At 44.6% G+C, this 9,933-nt stretch overlaps 1 protein-coding gene across 3 annotated transcripts in view; it reads right to left on the reverse strand.

Annotated features, from left to right (window-relative positions):
* The window catches only part of LOC149972850 (polyprenol dehydrogenase-like), a 28,045-nt gene extending 20,332 nt beyond the window's left edge, over positions 1-7,713 (reverse strand). For 2 of the 3 annotated variants that reach the window (XM_090215912.1, XM_090215911.1), the window contains exon 1: positions 6,999-7,685. The gene's annotated coding sequence lies outside the window, so the exon portion shown is untranslated. Of the gene's footprint in view, positions 1-6,998 lie in introns of all 3 variants that reach the window. The other variant, XR_016490610.1, reaches the window with a different exon arrangement.
* Between the last annotated feature and the right edge of the window lie 2,220 nt (positions 7,714-9,933).

Genomic DNA, 9,933 nt, shown 5'->3' on the forward strand with positions numbered 1-9,933 from the left:
ACATTCTCACATAATCACACAAATGAACACGAAACACACACATCCCTTCGGATTGTGATTGTTATTCAGCAATGTGTACTAACAAGATCATAGACAGACTTATCACAGCTCTGTGTTGTTGTGTGTGTGTGTGTGTGTGTGTGTGTGTGTGTGTGTGTGTGTGTGTGTGTGTGTGTGTGTGTGTGTGTGTGTGTGTGTGTGTGTGTGTGTGTGTGTGTGTGTGTGTGTGTGCTACATGTTGCATAACTCAAATATAAGTACAGTGGACATGGAGCATGACAGGACTCAAGGGTATGTGTGCTATCCAGCACAGAGAATAGATTCAGCTTAGCCCAGGTCTAAGAACTTCCAAAGGCTAATGGAGCCTTGAAGCCCAGGGCTAAGGGAGTTTTGAAAGTGTAACAACCCGGTGGGGGACAAAATGGCGCCGTAGAGAGAACACTGTGTTTCAGCGAGCTCCCGTGGCATTCGTAAATTTATATTTTTACATTAATCTCCTAGCTTGAAAAAGTGGTAGAATTGGCTAAATAAGTTATCCTATAATGAGTCTTGACGGCTATTTCGCAAAAATCTCCAACAACATGCCCAACAGAACTACTAAGAAGTCGACCAAAACCACCACCCCTGTGGATGTGCATGAGGAGCTAGCTAACGTTAGCGAATCTAACACCCTTGCGGATCCAGGCACAATGGACCTGGTGATTCAAAAGATGACTGATAACATTACTAAAGTGATCGATGCTAAGATAAGAACGGTCTTGGAAGCAATAGCAGTCCATTCAGCTGAACTACAGAGGGTTGTGAAACGTGTTGTTGAGGCGTACGGAAGAATTGCTGCAGTGGAAACTTCAACTACATCTATGGACGCTAAGATAAAAGCACTTGAGAAACAGGTGTGCGAAATGGCGGAGCACATTTACGACTTGGATAATCGAGGACGCAGATGCAATATTTGTGTTGTGGGACTCCCGGAAAATTCTGAAGGGACACGTTCAGTAAAATTCTTTGAGGAATGGATCCCTGGCTACCTACAAATGGACACTAAGGCTGGTCGTGTGAAGCTGGACAGAGCCCATCGCTCTCAAGCACCGATACCCGGTCCCAATCAGTGCCCACGGCCGGCCAGTGGTTATAAAGTTCCACAACTTCACCGACAAGCAGCGCGTCATGGACGCGGCTAGAAACATCGGCTCTGATGGTAGTCAACGTAAAAGTCCAAAGGTCTCATTCTTCAATGATTATTCCACTGCGGTTGTACGAAGACGCAAAGCGTTTGATGAGGCGAAGGCTCGACTCAGGAGAATGAAGATGGACTACGCACTGCTGTACCCGGCCACATTGAAAATTATGGTCAACGGATCGCCTAAAAAGCTCTACACACCTGAAGAGGCTGCTGCGTTTATTGACTCTCTCGGGTAAATAACTTTAAGCTGCACCTCAGCAGCATTGGATAACTTTGTTTATTTTTAGTTGAATCTGATCATGAAACAGTGACGTGAGTCCTCACGTACTCCGGCTCAGTAATATTCGTATCTTTATTATTTTTATTGCTAAAGTAATAGCCGCTATAGCTCAGGCTGAGATATGTGTGAATCCATATTGGTGCCCAGGCTTGGTTTTAGGTGGAAGAGCCTCAATCTTCTTCTATTGATTTTCATTTCCATATATATAAAGGATGAGGCTATTGAGCGGCAATGCGGACTTAAGAGTCTACATTGGAGAGTTGAAATCCCCTGCATGTTAGCTAGTGGGAAAACCCCCTTTTGGATCGTTACATGTTTAATTTTTGGGTTTAGTATAGTTCGAGTTCAGGGTTCATATCGTTTGTTTATGCTCGGTGAGATAGAGGAGAGTTCAACACATGGAAAAAGGTACCACCCCACTTTTACAGTAGGATCCAGTCTGGATATTGAATGGTCAAGACACAATGGCAAGTAACGGACTGCGTGTATGTACATGGAACATTAGAGGGAGCCATAACCCCATTAAAAGGAAGAAGGTATTGTCTTTTTTGAAAAAATAAAATATTGATATTGCCCTGTTGCAAGAAACTCATTTGGATGATAAGGAGCACCTGAAATTACAACAAGGGGGGTTTGGTCAAGTGTTTTTCTCATCATTTACATCCAGAAGTAGAGGTGTAGCAATTCTGGTGAAAAATAACTTACCACTTAAGGTCTTGAATTGTGTGAAAGATACATTTTTTTTGATTTTTTATTTTCACCTTTATTTAACCAGGTAGGCTAGTTGAGAACAAGTTCTCATTTGCAACTGCGACCTGGCCAAGATAAGGCATAGCAGTGTGAACAGACAACACAGAGTTACACATGGAGTAAACAATTAACAAGTCACTAACACAGTAGAAAAAATGGGAGTCTATATATACATTGTGTGCAAAAGGCATGAGAAGGTAGGCAAATAATTACAATTATGCAGATTAACACTGGAGTGATAAATGATCAGATGGTTATGTAAAGGTAGAGATATTGGTGTGCAAAAGAGCAGAAAAATAAATAAATAAAAACAGTATGGGGATGAGGTAGGTGAAAATGGGTGGGCTATTTACCAATAGACTATGTACAGCTGCAGCGATCGGTTAGCTGCTCAGATAGCAGATGTTTGAAGTTGGTGAGGGAGATAAAAGTCTCCAACTTCAGCGATTTTTGCAATTCGTTCCAGTCACAGGCAGCAGAGAACTGGAATGAAAGGCGGCCAAATGAGGTGTTGGCTTTAGGGATGATCAGTGAGATACACCTGCTGGAGCGCGTGCTACGGATGGGTGTTGCCATCGTAACCAGTGAACTGAGATAAGGCGGAGCTTTACCTAGCATGGACTTGTAGATGACCTGGAGCCAGTGGGTCTGGCGACGAATATGTAGCGAGGGCCAGCCGACTAGAGCATACAAGTCGCAGTGGTGGGTGGTATAAGGTGCTTTAGTGACAAAACGGATGGCACTGTGATAAACTGCATCCAGTTTGCTGAGTAGAGTGTTGGAAGCAATTTTGTAGATGACATCGCCGAAGTCGAGGATCGGTAGGATAGTCAGTTTTACTAGGGTAAGTTTGGCGGCGTGAGTGAAGGAGGCTTTGTTGCGGAATAGAAAGCCGACTCTTGATTTGATTTTCGATTGGAGATGTTTGATATGGGTCTGGAAGGAGAGTTTAGAGTCTAGCCAGACACCTAGGTACTTATAGATGTCCACATATTCAAGGTCGGAACCATCCAGGGTGGTGATGCTGGTCAGGCGTGCGGGTGCATTTGGTCGCTTTGTTATAATTAATGGTACTTTACAAGGGCAGAACATTTCTATAATGAATATTTACTTCCCCCCTGCTCACCCCCCTGATTTCCTCACTAAGGTATTTCTAGACTTTTCAGAATTAAACTCGGACACTGCAGTGGTTGGAGGAGATTTTAACTGCTTGTTGAACCCCCTTATTGATAGGTTTCCCAGCGGTATAGCTCCACTCTCTCCTCAAGCTAAGTCACTTAAAGCTATTTGTGATGATCTGGGGTATGCGGATGTCTGGAGAGCTTTTCATCCCTCCAACAGAAAGTGGAATAACCCCAACTTTTAGCCCAGGGCTTAGCCGGACCTGCTCCAGATTAGGGTTAGTAGTACCGACTTTTAGATTCCCCCCCCCTGGAAATCACCCAAGACAGCCAGTGTGGCCCTGGGGTTTGGTCTAGTGGTTACTGCCAACGCCTTTGTTGTATGGGACATCAATATGATCGAGTGTTGGATTGAATCCCCGTCCCACCGCTATTCCCACACACAACCTTCTCTTTCTATTACCTGGCTGCTTCTACTCTCTTCATCCTCTTCAGGGAACACGTGTGAGCCGACCTTTAACCCTGGTTTAGCGTTAATCCTTGGGTTAACAAATGCCTGTGTGCAAGGAGGGTAAACTAGCCCTGGGACAGTTTTAGCCTGGGTTAAAGAGATTGAGAAGGAGGTAGCGTCTGTAAGGAAGGAGAAAGGAGGGAGAAAGAGAGGGGAGGACAGAGGGAGAGGAAGGAATATCTAACCTCAATGACCTCTTACCCCTGCTATCGACTTGTTGCTAGTACCCAGTGTATATAGCCAAGTTATCATTACTCCTTGTGTTATTATTTTTCTATTATTTAACATCGTTTCTCTCTGCATTGTTGGGAAGGGCCCATAACTAAGCATTTTACTGTTATTCAACACCTGTTGTTTGTGAATGTGTGACAAATACAACTTGATTTGATTTGAAGGGAGTAAAGAAGGAGATGGAGTGACAGAAGGAGAGAGGGGGAGAGAAGGAGAGGATAATGACACATCACAGGGACCATGAGCTCATAGCACAGACAAAGAGGAAACCGTGGGGGCCACTTTATACTGACATCTCAAAAAATACTATGAGTCACACACAGTACAGGACTCTGGCTTTACCACTGAATGTTTGATAATAATAACTACTGAGTACGAGTATGATGACACAGACGGTTTGTGTGTGTGTTTGTGTGTGTGTGTGTCTAGACAATTTATAGTTGACCATGATAGGTTGACCGGCCTGACTCCTAGAGAACCAACTTCAATCACTCGTAGACCAGTCAGAACACTGTCTATGTGGAAGCTCATCTGTATAAAATAATGGAGCCTGCTCCATGTTGGCTTGATGAACTATGTTTTTTTGTGTAAAAATATTTCAGATTTCACAGACTGTCTCACATACCATAACCTAGTTGTAGTGTTAGTAATCTAAAGACATCTGTTCCCTATACTGTCATCTTCACACTTAGTCTCGGCCCATGAAATATCCACACACACAAGGATGGACCGCTTCACTGACCCTCAACCTAGAATTATATCTTACACACACACACACACGCGTGCACACATGCTTACGCACACACGCATCCACACACACATATGTCCTTCAGCCCCTCATGTTGCTATTCTGGATGGTTTATCTGTTTCTTCCAGGCATGATAGAAGCCGTATTCTGTTAGTCAGTTTATACAGGTTCAGCTGGATCAGAACACTGTCGGACTGCTGATCTATTTATACTTTCTTTAAGTCGGCCTATTATTTAAGTATACGGACAAATACAATGAAACATTTCAAGGGTGTGTGAGGAATTTTCTACAGACACGTTGATTTATGTTGAGCATTGAATGTGCCCAAGAACACCGTGGCCTCCATCATTCTTAAATGGAAGATGTTTGGAACCACCAAGACTCCTCCTAGAGCTGGCCGCCCAGCCAAACTGAGCAATCGGGGGAGAAGGGCCTTGGTCAGGGAGGTGACCAAGAACCTGATGGTCACTCTGACAGAGCTCCAGAGTTCCTCTGTGGAGATGAAATAAACTTCCAGAAGGACAACCATCTCTGCAGCACTCCACCAATCAGGCTTTATGGTAGTGGCCAGATGGAAGCCACTCCTCAGTAAAATGCACATGACAGCCCCCTTGGAGTTTGCCAAAAGGCACCTAAAGACTCTCAGACCATGAGAAACAAGATTCTCTAGTCTGATGAAACTGACTGGGGCAAAGGTTCACCTTCCAACAGGACAACAACCCTAAGCACACAGACAAGACAACACAGGAGTGGCTTCAGGACAAGTCTCTGAATGTCCTCGAGTGGCCCAACCAGAGCCCAGACCTGAACGCGATCAAACATTTCTGGAGAGACCTGAAAATATATGTGCAGCAAAACTCCCCATCCAACTTGACAGAGCTTGATATGATCTTCCAGAGAAGAATGGGAGAATCTCCCCAAATACAGGTGTGCCAAGCTTGTAGCGTCATACCCAAGAAGACTAGGATGCTGTAATCACTGCCAAAGGTGCTTCTCACACACATGCACACAGACACACTCACTCAGACACACACACTGCCAAGTGGTCGACATGCCTAAAGGTGTATTATGTATTGAATACAACCACGCAACATTGACTCAGCATGGCTATGATGATTAGAGGAATAAATGGCATGCTCACTGCTATTCTTGTAACAAATGTATTTGGGTGCAGGGTTGTAAATGCATATGATAGAAGAGATTAATCCCACACTGAAAGACAGTTTTTTTATTGGGCAGCAGCAGTCACAAACGAACGAGTTGGTCAGCATCAGGGTATAGAGTACCAGCGACAATCATCAAATGATTAATGCATGACACAAGAAAAGCTCCGGTAAGAAATTGGATTCAATAGGGTGAAGAACAATATTGTTTTTGTATCTTCTTGTTTGACCGTGTTAGGCGGCAGGTAGCCTAGTAGTTAAAAGCGTTGAGACAGTAACCGAAAGGTCACTGGTTCTAAACACCGAGCCGACTTTGTGAACGTTGCTCTGAATAAGAGCGTCTGCTAAATGTAACAATGTTCGATGTTAATGCCAATGTCAGATCGTATAGGACTATGCAGCTCATATGCTCAACCCACGCATGCACACGCACACACGCACACACACACACACACACACACACACACACACACAGCGATGGTATCGCCACAGCCCAAACTTGCCCACTGGGACAGCGCCGGTTCCCGCGCAGTGTCATTGCCTGTCCTCGTGCGCTCATCTGGTATTCTAGCCGCTACCTCTCCGCTCAAACTGGAGAAGGTAACAGAACATTCCTGTTGGGGGGACATTGTGTCACCTTAGGCTCTGTGGCCAGCCCACATACTGTTATTTTGGGGCATTACAGGCGAGTAAGACCCCAATAAACCAAATCGAAGACACATTTATGCTCCTCGTTTTGTATTGTGAATGGCCAAAATATATATATAATATATATAATTCCCAACTGACCTTCTTGCCAGGTTTCTAGCTCCAAAAATAGATGTTTAGCCTCAAGAGATATCTGGTAAATAAGATTATACATACATTTCATAACGGACTGGAACCTGGAGGCGCAACCTGGAACCAGGTTATGCGCGGGACTGTGTCTGTTTCACATGTTCTGACACTACGGAGCCACACACATACACACAAACACAGGAACGTGAAGCAGAGGAGACGCGTTGACTTACCAGGGTGACCCTCTTTCAGACGGGTCTCTATCCACGGTTAGGTTATTCGGTGGTGTTCCTGGTGTTAATCAGATCAGATACCGTGGTCGCAGTCCACGTCTCTACAGATGTACCAGAGGATCACATAGAGGATGAGGAGGATGGCGAAGATGAACAGAGCTACTAGAATAGCCTTGTTCACTGGAGAGAGAAACGACTGCATGACAGAGCTCATCGGCAGACAGTGTGTGACAGCACTGTGCGTGTGTTTGTGGGGGGGTTCTGTGTGTGTGTTTCCACGCTAAGTGTCTCAATAACACACTTCTCTGCTCTCTGACAGCATTAACTGTTGAGGATGGACGTGCGGAATCCTCACACAATTATTCACACAGTCACCTAAACACCCACACACCCCCACACACACACAAGCAAGCAGCTCGGGCTTCCCAATTCCTGAGAGCAGAAATCCAGAAATCCACCAGAAGTCCGCTCTGTTACATAGTCGTTATGAATCCGCTGTCTCTGTCTATTAAACAAAACGGTATCTCCATGTAGGAAATTCACAGTCAACAATACTGATGAATCCAACAATGAACATAGTGATGGATAAAGACTAAATAACACATCTAAAATCAACCAGAACACATTTGAATCGGAGGATCTCCAAGTTGCGAGCTGTTGCTGTTTTCTGCGCTCTGTTTGGAAGTCGCGTAGGAAACCAGTTGATTAGTATTCCTATCCTCTCCGTGAGGCGTGCATGTGGTGAACTCGGTTAAAAGTGCCCGAGGGCGACCAGCAGGCAGCACACGCTGTGAGGGGCTTGGTAATAATGATAATAATAACACGGTCCTGTCTTGACTCGAGGCTATAGAAATCGCTGTGGCTATATATTCGCTCTGTGAGTAGCTAGTAACATAACAGGGTTGTATGTTTATGATATTGTATTATAACAGATCGCACAGCTAGGATACTTTTTTTCATGCTAGCAACAACATTCGTTCAGTTGAACATGATTATGATTTATTTCAGAGAGCTATGTAAATCATTAGTATAGGCCTATATTTATAGATGAATTTTTCGGTCATCAGCATTACCCGGATAAGCTGATAGCCCAATGGTTAGGCTACCATCAATAATGATCTAAATAGGATATCTTATTTGGTATAAACAGATTAAAATGAAAAGCCATATAAATAAAACAATGATCAGCATGGTGCCTGTTTAGGGTTCGTGGAGCGTAGAAATGAATCAGAATGTGATTCTTCTTAATTACCTATATTATAAAAGCGGTGAGTACTTTTATGAAGCACCAGATGGCGACAACAGGCTGCTGTTTCCATATAGTAGCCTCTCAAAGTTACGCTTGTCACACTACCATTGAGGTAGTACTACACAGGGATGGTTCTAGCCTTTTGGGGGCCTTGATTTGGGCGAAGAGAAAAGGTTTCAGTTTTAAAGCACGTTTTCTGCAATTCTACTCATTTTGCCATGGGGCAGAGAGATATTTTTGCAGTTCTACAAATTTTGGCAAGGAGCGGAGAGAACATTTTGACATTTTCTAAAACATTTCATGCAATTCTACTAGTTTTGTCATGGGGCAGAGAGAAAATGTAGCCGTTTTAAAGCAAATGTCCTGCAATGCTACACATTTGACCATGACTTATGCTATGTTAATGTTATCTGGGTGGGACTAACTAATAAAATCAATGGGGGCCCCCTGGAGGTCAGGGTCCATGGGCACGTCCCCTGCGTGCCCGGTCGGCATTCGTCCATCATAACTACAAGTTTAGATAACTGGCTAGACTAATTTATCAATCTAAAAACTGTTAGCCGACATGGCTAATTGAGTGCATGAGAGCATCAGCTGTTCTGGACGACTGTGTGATCACTCTCTCCGCAGCCGATGTGAGTAAGATCTTTAAACAGGTCAACATTCACAAGGCTGCTGAGCCAGATGGATTACCAGGATGTGTACTCCGAGCATGCGCTGACCAACTGGCAAGTGTCTTCACTGACATTTTCAACCTCTCCCTGTCTGAGTCTGTAATACAAACATGTTTCAAGCAGACCACCATAGTCCCTGTGCCAAAGACCACTAAGGTAACCCACCTAAATGACTACACCTGTAGCCATGAAGGGCTTTGAAAGGCTGGTCAAGACTCACATCAACAGCATTGTCCCAGAATCCCTAAACCCACTCCAATTTGCATACCACAACAGATCCACAGATGATGCAATCTCAATTGCACTCCACACTGCCCTTTCCCACCTGGACAAAAGGAACACCTATGTGAGAATGCAATTCATTGACTACAGCTCAGTGTTCAACACCATAGTGCCCTCAAAGCTCATCACCAAGCTAAGGACTCTGGGACTAAACACCTCCCTCTGCAACTGGATCCTGGACATTAAGTTTGTCGATGACACAACAGTGGTAGGCCTGATCACCAACAACAACGAGACAGCATATAGCAAGGAGGTCAGAGACCTGGCCGTGTGGTGCCAGGACAACAACCTCTCCCACAATGTGATCAAGACTAAGGAGATGATTGTGGACTACAGGAAAAGGAGGACCGAGCACGCTCCCATTCTCATCGACGGGTCTGTAGTGGAGCAGGTTGAGAGCTTCTAGTTCCTTGGTGTCCACATCACGAGCAAACTAACATGGTCCAAGCACACCAAGACAGTTGTGAAGAGGGCACAACAAAACCTATTCCCCCTCAGGAGACTGAAAAGATTTGGCATGGGTCCTCAGATCCTCAAAAGGTTCTACAGCTGCACCATTGAGAGCACTGGTTGCATCACTGTCTGGTATGGCAACTTCTCGGCATCTGACTGCAAGGCACTGCAGAAGGTAGTGCGTACTGCACAGTACATCACTGGGGAAAATCTTCCTGCCATCCAGGACCTCTATACCAGGAGGTGTCAGAGGAAGGCCCTACATATTCTCAAAGAC

The sequence above is a fragment of the Oncorhynchus mykiss genome, chromosome 22, assembly GCF_057628025.1.
Source record: "Oncorhynchus mykiss isolate SJ-2025 chromosome 22, ASM5762802v1, whole genome shotgun sequence".
Taxonomy (NCBI): Eukaryota; Metazoa; Chordata; class Actinopteri; order Salmoniformes; family Salmonidae; genus Oncorhynchus; species Oncorhynchus mykiss.